We start from the raw sequence: 25,882 nt of genomic DNA on the forward strand, positions 1-25,882 counted from the left end.
ATCCACAATCCCTTGAGAAAGATGAGCCCACTACAAACGGCCCGAAGGCCAGGGAGTCGGCCGAACCCCTGAATCCGGAGGCGAAACCGAAAACTCCAGAGAATAACCTAGGCTTATGATCTCCAACACCCAGACGTTGGAACAAGACTGAACCCAGGCAGCCAGGAAGAAGCGCAGCCGCCCTTCAACCAACAACCCGGGAACCACCGCCAAAGAGTCAGGAACGCGGCTTGGCAAGGGGAGGGGACTTAGCCTTACGATCCCGACCCCGGCCAGAAGCAAACCTTCCCTGGCCTCTCACAAATTGTCTACGAGAGGCAGGACGAAAGAAAGACTTGGACTTAGAAGGGACAGGAGCAGAAGTGGAGACCTTAAATGAAGAAGAATGTTTCTTTTCCTTAAACAGTTTATGCAACTTTGCCTCCAACTCCCCCCCAAACAACATAGTACCCTGGAAAGGCAACCGCAAAGCGCACGCCTTCTGCGCAGAGTCAGTCTTCCAGTCCTTAAGGACAAGACTGCCACGAGCCGCCACACAAGCCCCACCGGACAGTGCAGAAGCACGCACAACGTCAAAGGAGACATCGGACAGAAGCTCCACCTGACGCTCGATCTGCTCAAGCAACCCGGAACAATCAGTGGCATTGTCCATAGATTGATAGAGCGACTTTAGGTCAGACAGCAGAGACTGCGAAACATATGTGCCATAGATGCCAGCCCGCAAGGCCAGATGGGAACCAGAATAAACCTTCCGGAGCGCAACATCCGCCTTCTTGTCAACAGGATCCTTCAGCACAGTGTCCTCAGCCAGGGAAGTGCGCCCCACCAAACTAGCCACAAAGAAGTCAATAGGGATAGAATCCGGAAGGGCCGCAGCCATATCTTGCAGAGGATAAAGGCGAGCCATGAAGCGCGGAATCAAAATGCGATCAGGATCAGCCCACTCCCGCTTCAGAACATCCTTAATGAAGGGATGAACAGGAACATCAACCGTGGCAGCACTCTGAAACTGTCGCAACAAAGGCCCCCTAGAGGTACTTGGAGCGTCCTCGTCAGGGAACCCCATGTTCTCCTTAACATGCCTCAGAATACTCGGCAATGCGTCCTTGTCCACATATTTGCCCTTCAATTCACCGTCCCCCAACCAAGCAGACTCATCGCCAGAAGAGTCGGAAGAAACCGGAGCAGGGCACCTGCGACGGGACCCCACATCACCCATCTCCGTCAAAGTTTCACGGATCAAGCGCTTAAGACGTGCATCATCACCAACATCACGGCGTCTGGACGTGGCAGGGGAAGGAGACCTGGAAGCAGCAGTGGAAGAAGAAGAAGAGGAAGACCTCTCCCGATGGTGCCTCTTCTTAGAACGTTTCCCCATGGTAATCCAACACAATAACACAGCCAAAAACGTAACAGCAGAAAACCGCTATGCGGTACTCACCCCATCGTCCCGTTTTTAACGAGCAGCCCACAGCCGGGAACCTCGAGGCGCCTGACTTCCGTCCCGCCGTCCAAAACCGGAAGTCAGGCAGGTCGAAAACCGGAAGGGGAAGGAGGCTGCATCCTATCCTGGAGCAGCACACCGGCCGCGCCCCCTAGCAAGCCCGGCAGGCAGGAGGGGCGGCCATCGGGCCAGAGCAAAGCCAACGTGGTATTACACCGCCGCGCGGCCGAAGAAACTAAGAGAAGCCCGCGCCACTCCCCCCAAGCCCGGCAGGGAGGGAGAGGCCTCCAACGAAGGACCGCCGACAGAAAGGAACCAGCAGCCTCTGCGTAAGTCGAGAACCAGCAAAAAGGCAGGAGCGCCCCCGCTCCCGCCACGTCCACACACTGTCAGGATGACAGAAAAAAGAACAGGAGGAATGCTGGGACCTGTACACCTTATGTACTCCAAGCATTCCTTCGTTCTTTTTTCTGTCAGTGAGCACATCTCACTTGTCATTTAAGGTGTTGAGGACGTAGGGACCAGGGGGTAATGCTTGAGACACAATATGAAAAAGCCAAAACCCCAAGAGGGTAGGCTCAGCCCAGCCTCCTCCGGGCTGTGACGGGCGCAGACGCTGCGGGAGCCCGAGAGTGCCTTTATGCGCCTCCGGCGCATAGATTCTGGCGCGAGCGCCTCCAGGTGCAAGGGTCGATGAGGGAAGCAGTCCCCGGCTGCACCCGATCTGGAAAAGTGCTTTTTGCAAATGAGTAACAGGCTCCACGTCATTTTTAAACTGGTTAACACTTTCTAGGCATTAGTTGCAACTCATTAGTACCAGTTCAACACCCAGAAACAGGAATGAACCACACAAAGGTGACAGTCAACATTTACAAAGAGCCTTTCACTGCGTGCAACACATGTCACTATGTTTTTAATAACTTTTGAACCATTTGAACAAGAAACAAAAAGAAATTGGTGTTAAAATCTGCAGATTATGCAGTAGATGATGGATTTTGCGGCAAACGCAGCAAATCCATAATTACACGAAAACCGCCATGGACGCACAATCACATAATCCCAGTGGCCCTGTCTCTAGCTCACTGGATCTGGGAGAGATAATAATAATAGTAGTAATCCACATTTGTAAAGCGCGAACAATCACCCGTAAGGGTCTCTAGGCGCTGGGGGCCGTCGGGAAGATTAAGCAAGCTATTGCCCAGAGTCACATGGTGCTGGGCTAATCTGCTGCCGGCGATCGAGCCGTGATCCCCAGATTCCGGCGGCGCCACACCTCTTCCTAGAGAGATGGGCCTCGACCACTGGTTATTGTTTCTGTCCCAGATTCCCAGTATTGTCCCCCAGGAAGGTGTCAGAGCAAGGATCCGTATGTGTCACGTTCTGTCATGGCTTGGATCCAGTCACATTTTTTGGGAATGGATCCCCTGGGTGGGAATTTGGAGTTAAGAAAATAATTGAAGCAGGGCTTTATACCTCTTCAGAAAAAAAGGGTTGGCCATTAAAAGGCCCCCACTGGTGACATAGTGTCTGTCGGTCATGGTGCCTGGCACTGTAGAGTATACAGTAAACTCTGTAAATTGTGTTTATAAGAATATGCTCAATGATTGATCGTTTGCTTTTGATTGTTATTGTACCTTTTCCCTTCCACTGATAAAAAATGTGTTACAATCAGTGCTTTAAGTGGGCAGGTACCGTCCGGTACTGAGCACCTGCACTTCTTCAATTTGAAAGGGAGAGTACCTGCTCTTCTCAACACTACTGCAATATATGTAATGGAAGAGTACCAGCACTTCTCAGGAGCAAACAGGTACTCTAAAGAGTGAGAGCCTGCACTTTCCCATTTCCATTTAAAGCACTAGTTACAATAGATACAACCCTAGAAGTGATACTCTAAGCATAACAGCTGTGGTGAGTCTCTCTCGTTTTATGCCCTGGGCTAATTTCCACTCGCCCAGTTCTCGCCCTAAATGAGGAAAGAAATCAAGTGGGAAAGCCCTTTCTCAAATGTTTAGAAGTAATCTTGTTGCTGTAAATTGTAACTGTGAAAAATTGTTATTATGTACAAAGGCAGACATGAGAATATCCCTCACCATCACTTCGCTTTTTACTACAAATCGCCACCATGGAAAAGGCGTTGATCAAACAACTGCTCAGGCCTTGATGGGTTTGGGATGTCTCTTGGTGTGAACAGATACCTTTGGCATCTGCTCCCCACCCATGCGTCCCCAGCGTCCTTCCAGCTGCGCAGCTCGCCAGCAGTGCCTGCCCTGCCTACTGGGAGCTCTAACTGGCACTGTAACACCAGGCCTGGCCAGAAGGGATGTGCTCACACATGCTTTGAATAAGACTGCATCTCACTTACAGATAAAACCCAATTCGTCTTTTAACCCAGACTACTAGTTTGATAAACTCGTGTACTAGTTTGATAAACTAATGTACATCAATAATCTTTGTAAAAAGCACCACCAAAGATGTGCGTAAACATTTGTGTTTAACCACATTCCTCGAGGAAGGAATTCCACTGTCCATCGGTAGCATCACTTGGTAAACTCAGGGTATCACAGTATATTTAAAGGGGTTATGCATAGTGCTATTATGGCCAATGCAACGGTCTTCAGGGCACTTACACAACCCCAACAGGCCAAAAGGACTAAGAAGTGGAAGACAGGGAGTAGGGGTATTCGATGAAGAAAGATTGAATTTGTGAAGATTCCGCCCAGTAGCATCCTGCAATCTGAACAGATGTGCCTTCCCGAATACCACAGGCAGCGGTTCATTTCAGTTTCACAAGGCAGTACTGCCCCATTCTGCACCCAAAAAGCCAAAAGGCTGCCTCCTTACAAGCTTTTTGTCAAGTTATGAGGCTTGCGCAGGTATCATGGCTTGCACCCTGCAGCTGCATGAATTGAATCCTCTAGTTTGTTTGTAATGACTGCTTCATGACAGCTCTGTGGATACAGCAAGATCTAATACACGGGGACGCAAAATAACTTTACAGACAGGGACTCTATATGCAACTTGTTTAGGCAGTCACTGGTTATCCCGAAAATCTGTTTTGAATCCAACTCCCCAAACATTTTATGCCATTTCTTATCTAAAGCAAGTTATTAACTCTTGATGTAATGTGGAAAGTACATCGAACAAATCAACCAATCAATGTTAACTTTATTCGGCTTTACAAATAAAAACCATAAAAGTGCAAAAAATCATGAATTATACATCAGTTAAAAAGAGGACCTCAAAATGTTACAATAAATGTTGTTTAAGGAATAAATAAAAACAAATGAAAATAAAGCCAATTCTACAAACCACCAATACAATTATGAAGGAAATTCCTCAAGAATGCATTACAAAAACAGGGGTTAGCCTAAACACCCAAGGCTATTACTCACAACTATTTCTAAGCCAGACAGCAACTTTTTAAAAACTAAGAACATTAAGTTCAATATCTTCCGAAAGCATTTGTAAATAAATACGGGCTGGGCTGAGCAGCCTAATTTAACAAATCACATGTAGTATGAACTCGATTTAGGCCTTCATACAACTATAACCCAGTCAAGCCATGTTTGCTTGATTGTGCTAACATCACCCATAGGAAATGCCAATCCCTGACAGGAAGTCACTTTTGCACTTTGGCGATTGAGGTGTGAAAAACGGAGAACTTCCTCTGCCAAAACTGTTTACACATTCGCAACAATCTGGAGGCCCCTGTTTCTAATTCCCAACTTGGCGATGCAGCGAGCGCAAGGTAAATAGTTTTATTTATTTATTTACTTACTTTACTCCTTGCCATCGTATGTTCGACTCCACTACCCCCTCACCCTGCCCCACCCCCACCCCGCCTCACCACCCCACAGCGTTCCCTCTGCGAGCGCCACTGGCTACAATGCAGTAGAAAGTGCCACTCTGTACCCCGAGGACTTGTGCTTTCTAGCAGCGGGAATTAGGTGCGGAGTTAGTAGAGAAACAATGGATATACTGTTGTACCTTGATGAGAATGCTATACCCAAACTATAGGCTGCACCTGATTCACTTTAAATGTATTCATAGATTGTATTGCACTCCCTCTCTGCTCTGTAAAATGGGCCTCTCAGTATGTGAGATGTGAGGCGCTGGAAGCAGAGTTTTTACACATGGCGTGGCACTGCCCTGGAGAGACAAACTTTTTTAACTCTGTGTTGGACACTGTGGATGCTACCACTGACTGTCAAATCAATAGAACCCCACTACTGCTCCTTCTGGGGTATGTGAAGAATTTCCCAAAAGGAGTACAACGTCTTACGGCCCTACTTCTTCTCCTCGCCAAGAGATATTGCGCTATGCATTGGGGGAGATTATCAGTTCCCTCGAACCAATGCTGGCTACAGGAAGCCATGTTCTATTGTGAACAGTTGGATATGTACTGAGATCTTTTGTCTCCTAGATGGAGGCCCAAGGACATATGGGCACCACTAGTTGCTTACTTGTCTAGTCGGGATACACTGGATCGCCCTGACTCCCAGGCTGTGGATAGGGGTGGGCCGTGAACTCTGTTCTGCCATCGGAGTTTGTGGTGTTTTTTCAACTCCGCGCTGTGCTGGGAGCACGGAGTTTGGCAAAAACTCAGATTCCACCACGAAGCGGAGTATGCCCCACCGCCCACCCCTAAAAGAGAATGCAAAGCAGGCTGGTGTCAGCACGAATGTGAGTTGGGGAGTTGCTGCAGCTACAGAATATTTTGTTAGGATTTTATCATCCACAATTTCTATTCAGAGCCCAAAATTCATTCCCACCCTCCTAACCTGCACACAGAGATAAAAAAACTACCAGTGAGAAAATGGAGGCTGTCGGCTGGCAGTGTCGGGGTGAGACGGAAAGATCAGTGGGGTGGAGAGGGGAGGGGTGTGATGACGAGGGAGAGGTGAACAGAGATGCGATGGAGAGGAGAGGGCTGCGGCAGGGATGCACAGCCGTGAAAGATGAGGGGGGCGGGGTTCGAACAAGTCTGAGATCTCGAATATTATTATGGCGCTGCACGCCAGAACAGAGTTGCCCGTTTTTGCTACAAACTGGATGATTTTAGGTATTGAAATATAATTTCTCTCAGGGCTGGATGTTTTTCAACATTGGAATGCTAAATTGGCCTGCCTGGATTAAGAACATATGATCCACAGTTTGCAGACTTAAACACATGCAGCGGCTGCTCAACCACCAGAGCTACCCCAAAAGCAAAAGAAAGAATGCCGGGGGGGGAGAGAGAGAGAGAGAGAGAGAGAGAGAGAGAGAGAGAGAGAGAGAGAGAGAGAGAGAGTGTGTGTGTGAGTGCGTGCGTGCGTGTGTGTGTGTGTGCGTGTGTGTGTGTGCTGAAGTGAGGATCTGGGGGGGCATGAGTGGAGAGCTTTGCCACTGACCCCACAGTTCATTTTACTCACATAAAACCTCATCTGTATACTTTGATTCTCTGGGAGTGTTTGTGTTATTGGGAAGCTGTTTTTGCTGTGTTGCCCACAACAGTCATAAGGCTCTGGCCTGCTGTCCAGAGAGACTTACCCCACAGGTGCACAATACATCATCAGCCTTCTGGATCCTGTAACATTTTCAGACGTGAGACCTAATAGCTTCTCTGCTCAGAGGCAACAAAGACCACCAGCTCCAGGAGACACCACTATCGCCCCAGACCCTCCACTGCTGTGTCAGTGCCAGCCCACATCCAGAGGCATGCCATGAATCCAAACACCCTGAAACAAGGAAGACCGTCATGTTAGGAAAGACGGGCTATGGGGGTGCACATGGGTCTTCATTAAAGGTGAGGGATGCAGGAAGGACACTCAAAAAGACTCAGTGCTACATGGCGCATTCCCCTCCACCGCCCTGGAGCCTGGCTGGAGCTGTACCAACACCAGCAGCTGAGAAAGCCACTATAGGCATCAGGCGGGCAGTGCTGAGCCTCGGGGTGAGCAGAAGGTGCTGCAGGAAGAGAGCCACTTGTTATATGCGTGTCCCTGGAATGCCAGGCAAGGGACAGGAACTGGCCAGTAAGTTTGCCCTCCGAGCATGCAATGCACTGCTTCCTCCATTGCCCGTCAACTGCATACGCGCACAGAGCAGGTAACATGGTGAAGGCTGTATCCTAGCTCAAGGCCCCCTCTACCCCCCACCCCCCACTTGTCTTACGGGGTACTGAAGGTGGCATCCAGTAGCATGAGCCTCCAGAGCTCACAGTTGGTGTCTGGCATGGTGGTGTAGACGTAGCACGAGGCCAGAGCCTTGCAAGCAGCCAGCACAGCAGGACGGTCATGATCCTAGGATTGCAGCACTACCCCGCTGAGCGACGAGCTTCAAGGAGCCTCTCAGGCGCTGTGATACAGGAGAAACCCCTGAACAGAGATTCCAAGACACCTTCCGGGGTATACTTAAACTGGTGTTAGCAGCAGTCCTGAGACCTGAGACACTGGCTCGCACATGCGCAGATGTCATGCAGGAGGCACCGGCCGGACCGACTCCTTACACATCCTGTCACTGCCTGAGGGTCTTTCTGCATGTGCCTGAGTGCTGAGCACCGTGGATACAGATATTTACAAGGTAAGGACCTAGAGGCTAGGGACGGTCTGTGGGGGCATATTTTCAAGCACGGCATTAAAATTATCGTTGCTTTAGCGGCAGAAAACTGCGGATTCCATGGAGTTTTTATGCAACTCTGCAGAATTCCACGTACTGCAACTCTGCCCATCCCTAGATGTGGACAATGTGGACCTGGTGCGAATGTGGCCCGGGCGGGTGAGTTTCCTGATTGCCCTGCTGCTCCTAGATCCTCTATTAGACATATTATTATATGTGAAGAGGACATGCAAGCTTCTCGAGGTCCCTACTGATATGATTAAGATAAGTGCCACTAGCATGGCCCTATTCATGTCCTATGTTAGGAAGGTGCTGCCTTGTACTGTTATCATGGTACTTCTGAATGAGGGCAATGTTTGTAAGTGCGGCCTCCCTCTTTTTTCTCTTTCTGGCTTGTTTCTTTATTACTGACGAGTCAAAAATTAATTTAAAAAAAAATCAAAACGTTTTTTAATATTATGGTATAAATTTCCTTCTCACCTTTTATTTATTTGCTTGCTCCACTAACTGTTTCTTGAACAACTCTGGCCAGTTGAATAAGTAATGCACAGATTATTATTTTTCCTATTCGTCTATGGTACCATTCTGGCTCCAACTAGAGTGTAAGAAGATTTCTATGACACCCGAACCTGGAATTATGAACCCTCTGACATGCACAAGTGAACGGAAAACAGGGTCACCAAGAGTTCTGCGTCAGTCATTCAGAGGCCCACGTACACTAAAGGTCTGCACATGCGCAGAGACGTTCTAAACATCAGTGATGCTTCCTTTTAAGAAATTGTACACGGATCTGCATGTCTATGTAAATTCGATTTTACATAAACATCTCAAATCACGGTGACCTGGTGCCTCCCGGCTGCTCCCCTGTGAAAACTGCAGTTCTGCTGTCATTCCACTCCAGCTGCAGGCAGGTGTGCCGGGTTTAGAAGCTATAATCTTCCCTTCTTCCTCGGAGACTTTGGGGGAAAATAACAACCTGCCGCCTTCTTTGCTCTGACAAACCAATTAAAACCAGAGGTGCGCGCAGAGGGGGGAGTAATTAAAGGGGTGCTCCGCACGTGGAGGAAATGAGTCTCTGTAAACTGGAAATGTGCAGCTCCCTGGACTTTAGGAAACTGAGGTTGAAGGAGGGAGGGATGAAGATGAGAGTGAGCGTGTCTGTCTGCGTGTCTGTGCTTTTAAAAAAAATAATCTTTCATGGTTTTTCATGGTCTACAATATACCACATTGCTTAGTTCTGTTACATTAGTACCCGCCAATAGCCTCATCAATTCTGTAATAACACAATAATTTCACGCGCCGTCCAGTAACATAATATTTATATAAAAAATAATCAGGTTATCGTAGGAACACACAGTTTTAAGGAGCTAAACATAGGAGGTGAGGTATGATCGCATGTGGTTAGGAGCCCGCTTCACCAAGTTACCGTGAAGGATACATATTAGAACATGGGGACTCGCAAACATTTCCCCAAGGGGTGCAAAGTTTGGTCTGTGATATGACCAAGGGCTGCATCGATGCAAGCAGGGTGGAGTTCAGGGTTGGGGGACGGGGGGAGGCACGGAGTAAGGTGGGTATAGGGGAAGCAAAGCATATACATCTAGTGGCTGAATTGCACAGTGTGAAACCAGAAAACCTGGGATTGATCCCAGATTCCCCACTTTACCAAATTGTGTGATCCTAGGCAATTGTTTCATTTCACCTCCTCTGCTTTTTCTTTTATAATCACATATAAGAGGGTCTTGAAATACATGACTTTAGGATGTGAGCTGTACAAAACCTTCTCTCATGTTTGATTTCATAAACTATAATGTTGTTCATGTAAAATAGGAGGCCAAACTGAGAGTGCATCTAACAACTGACTTACCTCTTAGTTCACTATTGGCATTGTTATCAGTGTGGAGGAAGAATGAATGTTTCTAAATTCTTATTTGAAAACTATCACTTTAAAAAATACTTTTCAATGTGCTGATATAATCTGATATACTGAGGTGAAAAGGTTCTGTAAGTTCATGAAATACACTTTTTGAGCTTTTGAAGAAACCTTATCGTATTTTTACACTTTTGCTGCAAGATGACTTTGAAAATGAAGGTGTTCCGAAAGTTAAGTGGTGCAGGACAACCTAGTGATTTCCTTTCTTTAACTTCAATTAAACCTTTGAAGAAAGGCGTACCTGTATATTTAACATTGTTTTAATGTTAGTCCTGAGACGAGTAAACAGCAGCCCAGTGCTGCTGTTGATCAGGGAGCCACATGTAAAATTCAGGAGGGCCACATGCGGCCCCCGGTCATACTTTGAGTATGACTGCAGTGGGAGAACAGTCCTTTAGAATACATACTGTTGACTTACGCGGGGACACTTAGCTGAATTTCAGTGGGGATTATTTGCATATTTGTTGGTTATTCTATACTAGGTTATGATACTGCACCATATTGGTCTTTCAGTTGAATCTGGATTTTCAGACATGGTGTGGCGCTGACCTGGCTTTGGTGGGACGTAGAGGCCACGATGCCCGTCTTGCAGAGATTCCTCTCTCTGGCTGAATCAATACCACTGATTCCCTCTAAGGGTACGCTGTATTCCATCCAGCAACTTTTCAATCATTTTATCTAGGCCGGTAAAGGGCCGATATTAGTGGCTAGACAAATGTTCAACAGAGAAGGGTGGTCTTAGTATTCCACATATTACCAATTATTACTATTCGGCACAACTGTGATGTCTGAGAGCATGGCACAGGAGGGAGCGCGAAAGGAACTGATGCTTTGCGGACCAATCCATCGCAGGAATGCACATATGGAAATCCTCAAAAGGCACAGACCATGGGGGTTGGAGTTTCATACAACCCCCTCGTCACATAAAGAATAATTACAGCTTGGGACAAAGCCGTAGTGAAGCGGGGCTTGGCTACCACCCCCTCCACAATTCATCTATATTTGACAATCCTGACCTATACTCCAGGTCTAAAAGAGGATACATGTACAGAATGGCAGCTGGTGGATTGAAAATGTTTTGGGGAGATTTGATTGACTTGGGAGGGGCTTAAATCCTTTGAACAGGCTAAGAACCATTATGGAGTCTGAGAAGAGGAGAGGTTCCGCTACGGTTAGATTTGCCACTCGGTCACCCAGACCATGATAAAACTAGCAACCAATCGTCTATTGCTGCCACTGGAACAACGGTTCATCACCAAATCTGGGGACAAATGCACTCTTTCAGAGATCTAAAAATGTCTCACATATGTGCAGGAACACGGGAAAAAAGCTGGCCAGATGAGGCCTTAGAGGGAGTTGGCTTGATACGGGAGAGTGGGATGTAATGTAATGTAATGTAATGTAAAAGTGAATTTATACCGCGCGGCTACCACTCCAAGGAGCATCTTGGCGCTAAGTCAACCAGATGGAGAAGTTGATGGGGGAAGACATAATTCACACAGGTACCAAGACTACACCATAGCTAGGCAAGCTGCATCGGTAAGAGAAAAGATCCATGTTTTTAGAGCCTTTCTGAATTGAGCCTCCTGCGACAAGGAACGAATGAAGGAGGGAAGAGCATTCCAGGCCTTAGCGCCCAAGACGAAGAGAGATTTGCCACCCTTGGTGGCTAGCTTGAATTTAGGGATGGTGAGCAGATTCAGTCCTGAGGATCTCAAGCAACGTGCCGGATGGTAGCGTTTAAAGCCATTACACAAATACTTCGGGCCTTGCTGATGGAAGGCCCTGAAAGTAAGTAGAAGGAGCTTAAAAAGAATCCTTTTACCAATAGGAAGCCAGTGGAGTGTGTTCAGTGCGGCTGATGCAGACGATTTACGCGGCCAGCGTAGTACCAGACGAGCTGCAGCGTGCTGGACTATTTGCAGTTTACGTAGAACAGTTTTAGTAGTTCCTGCGTATAAACTGTTACAATAGTCCAGCCTGGAGGTAATCAGAGCAACTGCGACTGTCTTCCTGGCTGGCAATGGCAGGAGATCAAAAAACTTCCTCAGTGATTTTATTATACCGAAGCATGAGCCTGCCACTGTCAGCGCTTGTTGTTTAAAGGATAGCTGGCAATCAAACCTAATGCCCAAATTCCGGGCAGAGGTGATGGTCATAGGGGGAACTTCAGCATCCTCCGGCCAGCAAGTAGTTGGAGAAAACAGATTTTGTTTACCAAAGGGGATAATTTCTGTTTTGCCAGCGTTGCATTTGAGGTGATTGTCCGCCATCCAATGAAAAGTAGCAGCTAGGCACTGTCTGAGATTATCCTCACTTTCTGTGTGGTCACCGTCTAGCACTAAAATAAGCTGAGTATCATCAGCATAAGAGACACTACTAATCTGGAAGCTAGCAATTAATTTCATCAGAGGGACCATATACAAGTTGAAGAGCAGAGGACTCAAGCTTGATCCCTGAGGAACTCCAGAGCAGAGAGGTCTGGCCTCCGATTGAAAATTACCAAGCACTGTAACTTGTTGTCTGTTAGTAAGAAAATTTTTTAGCCAGGCCAGAACCACCCCACCTACTCCTGCGGCAGCCAGACGGTTCAGAAGAATGTTATGAGAAACCGTATCAAAGGCTGCCGACAGGTCAAGTAGGATTAATACGGCTTTCTTACCCCGGTCCAAGGCCATCCGAAGGGTCTCTGCTGTATACAGCAGGGCAGATTCAGTGGAGTGATTAGATCTGAACCCTGACTGATTGGAATGCAGAATGTTATTATCTTCCAAGAAACTCGTGAGCTGGTAATTCACGAACTTCTCGGTCATTTTGGATAAAGCGGGGAGTAGGGATATTGGCCGTAGATTAGAGAGGGTGGTCGGGTCGGCCAGTGCTTTTTTTTGAAGAGGCTTAAGAGCAGCAAGTTTCCAGTCATGTGGGATATCCGCTGTGGTAAGGGATGAGTTAATGATCCCATTGATAATGGGGTTCATTACTGTGGCTAGAGTATGTAGGACTAATGGGGGACATGGATCAAAAGGTGAGCCCGATTTGCAGGCAAGAATGGCCTTTAAAGAGTCTTCTAGCGTTACGTGTGAGAATGTTTCTAGGGAAGCAGTGCTTTCCTTACTCTCACTGGTCTCCATAATGTCTGTGAATTGTACCGTGGACGAGGTTTGGGGGAAGGTCTTAACAATGTCCACGATCTTATTTTCAAAATACAGTGCAATTTCATCACAGAGTTTCTGGGATGGCGGGATTTCCTGCCGAAGAGCTAACGGATTGGTAAAATCTTTAACTATTTTAAAAATTTCTTTCTCCTTGTTGCCTTGGGCTGCCATAGAAATGGCCTGGAGAAAGTGGGCTTTCTTAGCTGATTTTATATGGGCATGATAGGTTCTTCTTGCTTGTTTGTAGATGTCCCGCGCAGAGGCTTCATATAGCCTGCGCCATTTCCGTTCCAGTTTTTTTAGCTCTATCAGTTCTAACCGAAGGGCAGATGAGAACCAAGGAGCTTTCCTCTTTGTTGTTCTGGTACTGGAACTTGAGACCTGCGATCTAATGGGGTCTAATTGGTGGCCTATCTTATTTAGCCAATCACAAAAACCTTGATTGTCTCCAGTAGCGTTCCCTGTTGTCCTAGGAGCAGTAGCTATAAGCGATTCAATCAACTCGGGTCTCCTAGATAGATTCTTCCAATTAGGTTTACACATAGACTTAGAAGTAGGAATCTTGTGACGATTCGGTCTCATAGTATTGTGATTTAATAAAATATGAAAAGGTATGAAAAAGTGGTCAGACCAGATCTGGGGACAAGGTGAATTAACGACAAGACTGGTAGCGTTGGAGCATATACAATCCAGAATGTGACCTCCTGAATGGGTACTTTCATGGGTCAATAAAGTGAGTCCCAGGACATTTATAGTCTCCATGAAGCTATCAACTCCTGGCGCAGAAGGAGTGTCAAGGTGCAAATTTAAATCTCCTAACATAGTAAAATTAGAGAATCTAAGCACTAAATCGCTTAGTATGTTTCCCAAGCTGTCAATGAATTCCTTTGCTGGGCCAGGGGGGCGATAGATCAATATCCCAGAGAAGGTAGACGAGTCGTGAATGGTCAGGGAGAAGACTAAAGCTTCAGCCCCTCTAATGTCAACCAGCTCATGGGAGGCACATTTTAGGGTGCTACGGTGAATAATAGCAATGCCTCCACCTCGTTGTATGGGTCTGTCTAACCGCTGAATGGAGTAGTCCTGAGGTAAGGCTATGGCTAGGTCAGGATTACACCACGGTTTCAGCCAGGTTTCGGTGACCAACACCCAATCAAGCTTATTTTCGGAAATCAAATCGTGGATATTCTGTGCATTCTTACAGATGGAACGGGCATTGATGAGGCCACCTCGAAGTGCTGTTGAGTGAGCAGAGATCATAGTATGCGAGCCATGCGGTGCGCGCGGTGGCGAGGCATCCCTGGGTAACATGGTCGGCATACACAAACAGCAATAGCAAAGATTACACACTCACGATAGAGGGCCGCCTCCACGCCTCCGTTACGCTGACGGGCGCAGACGGGCGCAGACGGGCGCAGACGGGCAGGACTCTGGCCTGACTCAGGCACGAGTCAGGCACGACCGCTGCGCGTTACCGCTGCGCGGGCTAAGGGAGGGTTAAGTAATGACTCCCCACACGCCCAGCTGATCACTAGAACTGATCACTAGAGCGCTCAATGCAATGGCACCACCCGCTTAATCCATTCCCCCAAGATGGCGGCCAAGGATCAAATATACAGTGAAGCAATCCGCTAAAATAGCGGTGAAATCACAAATTATAGTGCGGGAGTGTGGGCAACTGAGAGTGCGGTTAAAAGCAAGGCATAATGAGGCAAGTAACAAAAATACAGAACAAAGAATATTGTTTTTAAAAAACGCTTAGTAAATTGCGTTTACAACGAGCGAAGCGCTAGCGAGTACAAAGCGCCGTGATAGAATGTCTGGCTGTCCCTAGTACGCGAGACCAGGCGGTCAGCTTAAGTAATGACTCCCCACACGCCCAGCTGATCACTAGAACTGATCACTAGAGCGCTCAATGCAATGGCACCACCCGCTTAATCCATTCCCCCAAGATGGCGGCCAAGGATCAAATATACAGTGAAGCAATCCGCTAAAATAGCGGTGAAATCACAAATTATAGTGCGGGAGTGTGGGCAACTGAGAGTGCGGTTAAAAGCAAGGCATAATGAGGCAAGTAACAAAAATACAGAACAAAGAATATTGTTTTTAAAAAACGCTTAGTAAATTGCGTTTACAACGAGCGAAGCGCTAGCGAGTACAAAGCGCCGTGATAGAATGTCTGGCTGTCCCTAGTACGCGAGACCAGGCGGTCAGCTTAAGTAATGACTCCCCACACGCCCAGCTGATCACTAGAACTGATCACTAGAGCGCTCAATGCAATGGCACCACCCGCTTAATCCATTCCCCCAAGATGGCGGCCAAGGATCAAATATACAGTGAAGCAATCCGCTAAAATAGCGGTGAAATCACAAATTATAGTGCGGGAGTGTGGGCAACTGAGAGTGCGGTTAAAAGCAAGGCATAATGAGGCAAGCATTTAAGGCAGTAAAAGTAACAGCGGCCAGTGCAGCGTTAAGGAGACTCTAATAAAAGTGGCTTCCTCTTGGTATTATACCCCGGAGTGGTTGAGCATTTTGAATGCTACAAGGTCCACAGATTGTTTGAGGGGCTGTGGGAATACTGCTGCAACTGCTCCGGGACTTCTCCAAACTACCCAAGAGGTATTAAGCAACATGAACACTATGTTTGATAGGTTCTGAGGCTACTGGCATATATAATCCTTGAGGTTGAGAATCGGTCCGCTTCCCATCTTCAATCCTCAAGGTGTAAACTCATGATGATCCTCCTGAATGCGGCCAAGCAAGTAATTCTGGGGCGTGGGGCACCAACAACATACCAGCCCACAGGCAATGGCTGTACAAGATATGGGAACGCCAAGATCTGGAAACAATCTCTATGCGACTTGATACAAGAGGGAAAGTGTTTGAGAAGCTCTTGAAACATTGTCTGGAATTGTTCTCAACTGAATATAGAGAACTAACATGCCCCCTGTACAGGAAGGTGCTGAGACTGACGACCTCGGAGGAGATAACGGAACAACATTGACAACCTGGAGCCATTGTGGCTCGGGATCTCCGACTATCCATAACTAGGCTTGGTGGGAAGAGGAGGGTTGCTCTTTGGGTGGGGGAAGAGAGAGGATGTACGGGTGGAAGTTTAACGTAACAATTTATTTCGACCTACCTGCCAGTTGGTTGTAGGCAGAGTATGTTGCATCTATTTGCACTATAAAACCAATAAAACCAAATTGATTCTAAATTCCAAAATGGATTTTACTATTCGGTTGGTTTAAGCTCCCAGCCTCAACCTTTTTGGCTCTGCATTCGCTTCAGTGATGCTCTGAACACCTGAGAGAAGTTTACTTTATTATAGATATACATTCTTAATGGGTGGCATACAAACACTGCATAAACATATATGTAACATAACAAGTGGGCCTTCCTCAGATGGTTGGTCATCAGATTATTTTTATTGTGACTTATCTTCTCATTGATCATCAGGATATCAAGAAGCACCATAAGAAATAATAAACCCCACCTGAAGCTGAATTACATTTGAATAATAAGGGGCAATCCATTGGATAATGTTCATAGTCAGGTGCAAAAGCAGAAGGCTGTCGGAATGCTCAAAAGCACTCAGGACTGTGGGATTTTAGTTTCTAATGGAAGAATGTTCTCAGCCCAAGGTACCAAGCTTGAGGACGCTCAGCCATCTAATAGAATGTAGCCAACGTTTTTTTGAGAGTTTGCTCCTCTCTGGAAGAGAAAAGATCTTGGTTGGTTTCCAAAAGATGCCCCTAGAGCAGGAGTTTCTGAATTTTCTGAATTGTTGATGTGCACAAGAAATGGCAGACAGTGCCCAGATCCATCTGGAAAATGCAAAGGGTTGGCTGCTTGGGTTATCCAATGTCGGTGGTAGATATACAATTCTAGTCCGTCCTCTGGATATGGGCTCATAGCAAATGCAGGAATTCAGTGCTCACTTATGGTTTGTTCCCAAAACTAATATGCAGATATTGGTGCTGTTACTGCTGGTTTGTAAATGGCAATCATAAGAAACCCCTAATCAGGTTTGTAGAGGTGGGCTTGGAAGCCAGCATCTTGACATGCCCCAGTGTAAGAATAGGTTCAGCTTAAACAATTGCAATGTAGGCATTTATTTTCTTGGTGGGGGGGGAGGGTGATAGTGGACTATGACTGACAAGAACTGAAACTCTGGACTCAGGGTCGCTCTGGCTTTCCTCTAGCATCACCTAAATTACCTCCGGCCCCGAGAGCTCCCTTACGTTTGAATGAGTTCATAGGAATCCTTCTCTATTCAAGGGTGTAACGATAAGGGTATTTGAGGAATGTGAAATTACACGCTGCTCTTATGTTTAACACAGAGGTGTCCTGGAGTTGTGAAGGCTGGAGAATGACAGGACATCTTGATGTTGAGCGAAGTGGGGAAACCAGCACTTTTTAAAAAATTTTAATTTACCACTCCAAGATGGTAGACAAATAAAAAAATGGCTACTGCAGAGACTTGAGTCATATGGGCGCATACATGGTGACGGATACACAGACATACATCATGCTGGGCTTGGTGTAGGGTTATGATGTGTACGTGTGCATAAATATAGATTTTTTTCCCATGATACTTTTCAGCATCAGCAATAGCCGTTTTTTTTTCTTTTTGCCGATGCTGAACAGCATCACAAAAGAAGCTAGACCGATTCGCTTTCCCAATACTTGTTAGGTCCTAGTGTGGTGAAGCTTAAGCACCACTAGTGAGAAACCTTTGGAGTGCATCTTGCCAGTCGAATAATCACACATTCCTAACATTGCACCACATATCCTTAAGTGCCAAAGAAGTCCTTGCTTTACAGTGAATTGGCGCTGCCTTGTCCATTTCTTGAATGGAGCTGCTCAGATCCACAGTATGCACACGGCTTTCGAGGACGTTATCAGCAAAGGCGTCACACATGGACACTGGCACATTAAAACTAAGGATGGGCATTGCTATCCGCTCACCTGCTCCTCCTGCCAGTGTACACCCTGAAGATCAACTCCAGAAGATCAAAGGGGCACAATATTGAGGACAAAATATCAACAACAAGAAAAAATATCAACAGCTAAAAAAGTCAGAACGTTCTATACCTATCTCCACATGTATGTGCTACACATATCTTCAAGGTACGCAGATGTAGAGTTAGGAATTATAAATATATACTTTTCTATATGCAGTTACCTTTCCATATTTTTCCCCGTGATATTCTCTTCTAGATCATCTCGATCACGTTATTCTGGGGGTCGATAATCCGTAGCACAGTCCTCTTGGCCGTGTCCCATGCTGCCTCAAGGTGCTTGCTCAGATTCCACTTCATGTGTTCTGTTCACACCATCCCATTCATGTCCCCTGCCCCCCACCTCTAGGTGGCGGATGTGGTAGCACCATCTGGGTTTCTGTGCTACTCCCTCCTCCCCTCTCTTAACTCTGATCTCTGATGGGAATGTATAGAGGCCAGAGCAGATGCAACCACCAGCTCACACTGGGCAAACATTTACCCCATTGTGGTGAGTGGGGCTTTCAGTCGTGCCCAAAGGGACCATTGTGCCATCATCTCCTTAGGGTGGGGTTGCTGAGGATGGCTTTCCCCACTGCAGTGAGAGGGGAATGTAAAGATGGCACCGCGAGCTGCCATTTTCTTTTCTCTATGCACGGCAACTACTCATCTTGGCCCACTCAAGACTTTGGATTTGTATTGGACCCGCATCTGACTACATTTTCATGCTAGAAATACATTGAAAAGTTATAAATTGAATAATACTTTCCAAATGCTATCGAGCTGCCCAATTGCTGCAGTTGATTTTTATTATGATATTATATCTCACCTCTCCGGAGGACATATTTGCAGTGAGTGACTCAACTTCTTTGAGGGTAGGACCGTGCGCATGCCTGTCAGTACCACTTTGTAAGAGAATGCTAATGCCACAGAAGCACAATAACGTGCACTTTGACGGCCTCACATTGGCACCTTCCTGCCAGCCTGCCCTTTCACAGGTTTAAGGCTTAGGAGCCAACTTTTCAAGATCTGAGGAGGGCGGAGCTTAGTTCCAGAAGGACAAATACCTACTTTTCAAAAGCAGACACTACAGGGCAGATTTACAAGCCCCTTGCGCCACTTTTAACATGGGGAAAGTGACGCAAAAGTGGCGCAAGGGGCTTGTAAATCTGCCCCTACGAATCAACAAAGAACCACAAGCAGATGTCTGTAGGTATGAATGTCTGTATCCATACGGATTCCCATACGCCACTATAAGTTGCTCGCGGGAGCTTTAAATCGCATACCTAAGGCACATTTTTAGAGAGAGAGGCCTGGAATTCCTTTCCCATGGACACTAGAGATGAACTCCCAAGGCAGGTTCCCATCATGCGACAGAGACAAAAATGCATCATCTATACATAAAATCGTGACCTCACTGGGTCCTTTAGCCAGCAGCGCATGTCTGTTGCAATCGAGTCCTTTCTGAATTCCTCCTGGTACCAGAAACATTCTAAGAGAAATGAACTGTCGGGCTGAAGTGATGGCGACTAATTTCAGCGACAATGCCCTGCACACATGGCATCCACGGGCAGCAGCAGGGACCGTCTCCAGTCCAGTGTGGCTCCAGACAGCATCACATTCATAACATAGGGCAGCGGCGGGAGCCAGTGTCTGCCGTCACACGTCAGTCATCCGAACTCATTTCAGGCCGCCGTGGGATTGAAATTCCTCTGCTGATGGGCAGGAGTAACCAAGGCCCGGGCTGAATGAGTGAACCCTGTCGAGCGGACGCCTGGCACAAGGAATGTCCCCTATTAGCCAAGCCCCTGGTGTCTCCAATATTACGCCAGGGAATGAGGTTCGCCCCCCTCGCGCTGCCCTGCTGGCTGCCCGAGTTCAGTGAAATGTCAACTCAGCATCCACGAAGTAGAAATTACCAGAGGGCATGTCGCTCTTTCACTCCCACTGAACCCTATCAACAGGGATTTAATGTCATAACACTCACGCTGACTTCCATCTAGGTAAAACCGCAGACGAGAACGCCACCGCCGTCTCTGACGGATGAGAATGTCAAAAAAAGGGAATATAGGGACAGGGGGTAGGGGGAGGGAAGAGAGCACGAGGAGGAGGCGAGCAGCGCAGAAACCCCAATGCCCAAATGTTCTTATGAGCACCCCACAGCTACCCATCAACAGCGGGCACTCACTCAGAGGGCATATCTCATAGGAGTTGCTGATTACAGCCCACTTCACACATAGGTGACACTACGGGGGATATTCTCAAACATTTTGCGCTAGGTTAGCGTCACAAAAGTGACGCTAAGCAGCTCAAAATGTTGGGGCATATTTACATGAAAATGGGGCAGCGCGGTGCCACAAGTAATTTTGCTGCACTGAGCTGCGTCATTTTCGAAATGTAGAGAGGCGCCGTATTAACAAGAGTACAGCGCATCCCTGTGCTCACCTCTGCTCCGGCACTAAAAAAGCTGCCTAGCGCCAACGCAGGCACTTTTGCACCCTGGTGAAAGGTCGCCTTCATTGTAGGGATGATTGTGTTTGTGCAGGAAGGGACCCCTTTGTCACAAAAACAATCATTAACGGTGTTTTGCTCTTTCTATGTGTGTTGCAGAATGCAGCACACATAGAAAGAGCAAAAAACGAGGAGAAATAAAAGTTTTTGTCATCGATGCACCACATTAACGCCTCCTTTTGAAAGATGTTAGTTTTTGGCCCATGTCTGGACACACTCTGCCAACTTAGGGCGAACAAAGCAAACACAAGGAGATGATTGACGGAGCGCTGAAACTTTTCATACACTCACCCCCAGCTCACTTTGCCACCCTAGTCCATACCCAGCCATATGCAAATCGGTCCTGACCCTGGTTCGTATGGGAACAGTCCAGCCCGAACTGCCAAGCTAGGTCTTCCCTGGACCAGAAACAAGCATCCTGGGACCGGTTTCGGGGTAACACCCCTCATCAGCCAGGCTACCTTGAATCCAGTGGCAAAGTGATCAAGGGACCCACTTCTGGGCACACCCTGTCAACTTAGGGTGAAGAAAGCAAACACAAGGATAATACGGACGGAGCGCTGAAACTTTTCATACACTCACCCCCAGTCACAGATCTGGGTTGAACCCATCATAGTTCTTTAGCTCACTTTGCCACCCCAGTTCAAACCCAGCCATATGGAAATCAGTCTTGATCCTGGTCCTTATGGGAACAGTCCAGCCCAAACTGCCAAGCTAGGTCTTCCCTGGACCAGAAACAAGCATCATGGGACCGGTTTCGGAGTAACACCCCTCATCAGCCAGGCTACCTTGAATCCAGTGGCAAAGTGAGCAAGACAGCCACGTCTGGGCACACCCTGCCAACTTAGGGCGAACAAAGCAAACACAAGGAGATGATTGACAGAGCGCTGAAACTTTTCAGACACTCACCCCCAGTCACAGATCTGGGGTGAATCCATCATCGTTCTTGAGCTCGCTTTGCCACCCCAGTTCAGACCCAGCCATATGCAAATCAGTCTTGACTCTGTTCCTTATGGGAACAGTCTTGCCCGAACTGCCAAACCAGGTCTTCCCTGGACCGGAAACAAGCATCCTGGGACCGGTTTTGGGGTAACACCCCTCATCAGCAACAACCCATGCTTTTTGATGCTAAACCCTATCTACTTATATTAGTAGACAAGATCAAGCCCCAACAAGCATTTACAATGCAACGGTCTCGGCATTGTTAAAGTTAGAGCTATTGGCATTGCTCATGACAATGCCGTTTCTTTAAATGTTTTAAAAACAAAAACATAAACAAAAATAATGTCATGAGCAATGCCAATAGCTCTAATTTTACCAATGCCGAGACCATTGCATTGTAAATGCTTGTTATATAGCGCGATCTTGACCCAAATCCAATCAGGTATCGGAGCGCTTTACACAAGCACCCGTTGCGTTACATGAGGACACACATTCATTGTTTTGTTAGGCCCGGGGAGATTAAGTGATTTGCCCAGAAATCACAGGAGGTTCAGCGTCATTGCCGAGACTCGAACCCAGTTCCCCGGCCTAGCGCCCTAGCCGTTAGGCCAACTCCTGGTTACCTGCGTACTAGAAACAAGTTTGTGTTGAAATCTTAATTATGCAGCTGATTGTGGATTATGTGACCAGTCACCAGTGCGGCAAATATATATTTATGTGGCTTAGCGCCAAGAAACCATCTGCGTGCGCTTTATGGAGCATCGTAAACATAACATAACGTGGACAAAGCAGCGGCTGCAGAACTCCAGTGCCTTGGGTGAGTGCAGCTCACTGAAGCCTCCACTCCCACCGCTAACCCAGTGACGTCACTCGCGGCCCTGCTTCTACAGCCCCTACTACCCCGTATCAGCCTCGGCCACCCCCGGCCCCAGCCACACTCACCCCTTGTCTGCCCGAGGTGCGTCTCTTGGAGCCCCGGGAGAACATCCTCCTCGGGGGTCTCCCCGCTTGTCTCACCCCTGGGCCCCGGGGCTCGGCGGCGGTGTCTCTGGAGCTCCTCGGAGGCGGGGTCTGTCTGAAGGGGGTGGTACAAAAGAGAGACTGTGTGACTGATCTGAAGTCCTGATTTGATACCCTTATTGTCAGACTATAACAGGCGGTGCTGAAGAACGTTACTCTAACCGATTGTTCACATCGATTGGATTACAGTCATGTCAATCTATTTGTAATGAGAGCGGTCTTTCTCACCACCGCCCACTAGATGATTGACAGCAGCGGTACCCTGTCAAACGGCCGATTCAGTCAGTCTGGCCTCACCTCCCACGACACTATTACGGATGTAGGCATAATTCCGTGAACCAATAAAAGCAGAAGTTTTCGTTTCGTACGGGATGGATTGGAAGATTGACAGTGGGCGTTAAGTTTAGCAGAACTCAGTAACGTGAGTGACAGACGTGCTACCTAACCGGAATGCGTGACTGTGGGTTGTTCCTTTTGCCAGTTCAGTTGAAAGACCGAAATTAAGCCAATGTGAAATGTCTGGCCTGGGAATCCCCGGGGGAGGCGGAGACCGTAGGTCCGTGACGGGTCCGAGGGCTGCTCGTTGTGGAGGCTCATCTTTTTATGTAGAAGGCAAACATATTGTGTTAAAAAATGCGTCAGACGCCGGGACACCACCGCCTTTCTCCGAGGCAAAGCAGAAATGCCTCGGAGAAAGGCAGCGGCGGTTTCGGATTCGGGGGCGTGTTTTGCTGTTATCTCCTCTTGCCATTGGCTGGAGGAGATAATTAGACTTTCTGCAAAAAACACGCCCCCGATCCGAAAAGGACGGGGCCTGATCGGAGTGACGGGACCTCTTCTCCAATGGCTAGCCAGCATTGAAGAGGCCAGCCAATGGAGAACAGGGGAGAAGAGAGGCGGGTTCAAGCCCCTCTTCTCCAAGTCATTAAATCTCGGATCGAGACTGCGCAAGCGCAGCCTTCGAGCCGAGACCTAAAAATGAACGCCGCTGAAAAGCAGGCGTTGAAAGGAGAAATATTTTCATTTCTCCTTTCTTTTCTGACTTTGCATGTGTGCTGCACTGTGCAGCACACATACAAAGTAGGAAAATGTTTTTCAATTATCTAGACATAGTATTTTGTCCAGGAAGGGTACCCTTCATGAACAAAACCTATGGCAGACTCAGGCACGCAACCTAGCACTATGGTGCTAAGGTGTGTGCCTGGTGCAAGGTTGCTGAAATCAGCGCTAGGGAGAGGGGAGGAGAGTGCTATATCTCTGTATATATGGGGCTCGCCTGCTCTCTCACTTTCACGCAACACAGTGCAGCCTCTTTGGGTGCTGTGCTGCGTTTCGTGATTTATTTCAGAATCTAGGCCTGCAAATCCAAACCTGTCTAATCAAACACAACCCATGGAGAAACATTGTCAAAGCTGTTCAGCACCTCATTGTGGATATGAGCAATATATAAACACCACTACGCTCAGGTACGACCTACTGATGCATTATAGCAAATTGTCAATCACGTCTGTGCACAGAACACTGTTGATATGTCTTCACACCTGCAAGGTACGGTCTAGCTTCTATGCTGTCCCGGAAGTTGCGGTCACTTTGGAACCATGGCTTATCAAGGCTTTTGTTAAAAGGACGTGCAGCACCTGTACTGATGCCTTTAATTGGAAGTTCTGCACACTGATACATATATATCTGCTTGAATGATTTTGGATATTAGCTGTGCATTCCACATAAGAAGTGGATTTCGAACAAATTGTTTTGGTCCTTGGGACTCCGAGGATGAAACTTTTGACTGCTGATATATACTGGATGAACTAATTGTACACTTATGCTGAAGACTTTTTGGAGCATTGAAAAAGTTGTTGAAAACGACGAAACATGTGTAGGCTGTTTGTCAGTTCAGATTGTACAAGAAATTGAACAGTCTAAAAAAAAAATTAAAGCATTGGAACCATCAGTCTCACTTAGAGACTTCATAATCTTGGATCGTGTCTTACAACTTTGGACCCGCCAGATTGATGGACTATGTATTAACAACGGGTGGTGCTCTGGGCACTTATTATATTCTTTGTATATTTGAGAGTGTTTTCTATATACTTTATGCTATTTGGTGCCATAGTGTTATTCGTTCTATTGAGCACACAATTAGGGGTGGGCGGAATTTGCGAAATTCACTTTCGCAAATTATCGCGAAAATGTTAAAAATCTCCGCAAACACGCGGAAATATCACGAAGATGCAGACGTTTTTTTCCCGTCCATTCGCGTATTTTCTGCGTGGTCGCGGCTCGCCAACTTACCCATGCGGTTGCTCACGGGCGCGGCCATCTTGTTTTCACTTGTCTCGCGGTGCATGATGGCGAGAAGAAAGACGTGATCGCGCGATGAATGACGTTACTGCAGGCGCGAACTGTCGCGAGACAGCGCAAATGGCTACCAACAATCCAACATCTCGTGGAGAACGCGACCGGATTGGGAAAACTTGTCGGCGAACGCGGGGATTCAGGTAAGGCGATCGCGCGCACGCGAGAATGTATTATTTTACAGTGCGAGCAAGCAAAAAATTTCCGGTAAAATGCGGATTGCGGTAATTTTGACATTTCCGCGCTCTCCGCGGAACGCGAAAATGTCAAATTATCGCAATTTTCGCGAGCGGAACGGAATTTTAGCCCAGGTCTACACACAATACTGTTTGTACCATTTACTTGTTTCCTGAATACTGTGATGTGCCAGCGTAATACAGGCCATTGTCACCTCTGTTTTCTTAACTTCCCACATACAGTTCAGCATTCTTCCAACCAAGTCCTCCCTAGGATGCACCAGGCTGCCTGTCTTTTAAAGTGCTTTGACTCCTGGCGGAGAGCATAAAGCACTGTATAAATGCAAATTCGATGATACACACTACTTTCATTCTAACCAATCGTATGCATGGTACCAGCTTATGACTCATGCTTGAAAAGGGGGCTTTGTTGATGTACCTTCAAAGCAGCGAGGTCTGGCCTTGTCTGCTTTGAAATGAAAGAAAACTCTAATGTCTCTCTCTCTCTGAGTTGGGAAAGTATTTGAAGTGTTGGGTCTACTGGTCAAATCCAGATAACAGCTGACCATGACATTTCATTTCCTGAGCACTGTGCAGAAAGGAATATTTCTTCTGATTTGAGAATGTTTCAGAAGTCATGGTGGCCTATTTGTCCTGAGGACCCCGCACAGTTCACAGCTATGATGACTTGCCTAATGAGTCAATAAATGAATTACAGTGAGCGGGTAATCAAAGTCCTTCGCT

This window comes from Triturus cristatus, chromosome 1_2, assembly GCF_964204655.1.
Source record: "Triturus cristatus chromosome 1_2, aTriCri1.1, whole genome shotgun sequence".
Taxonomy (NCBI): domain Eukaryota; kingdom Metazoa; phylum Chordata; class Amphibia; order Caudata; family Salamandridae; genus Triturus; species Triturus cristatus.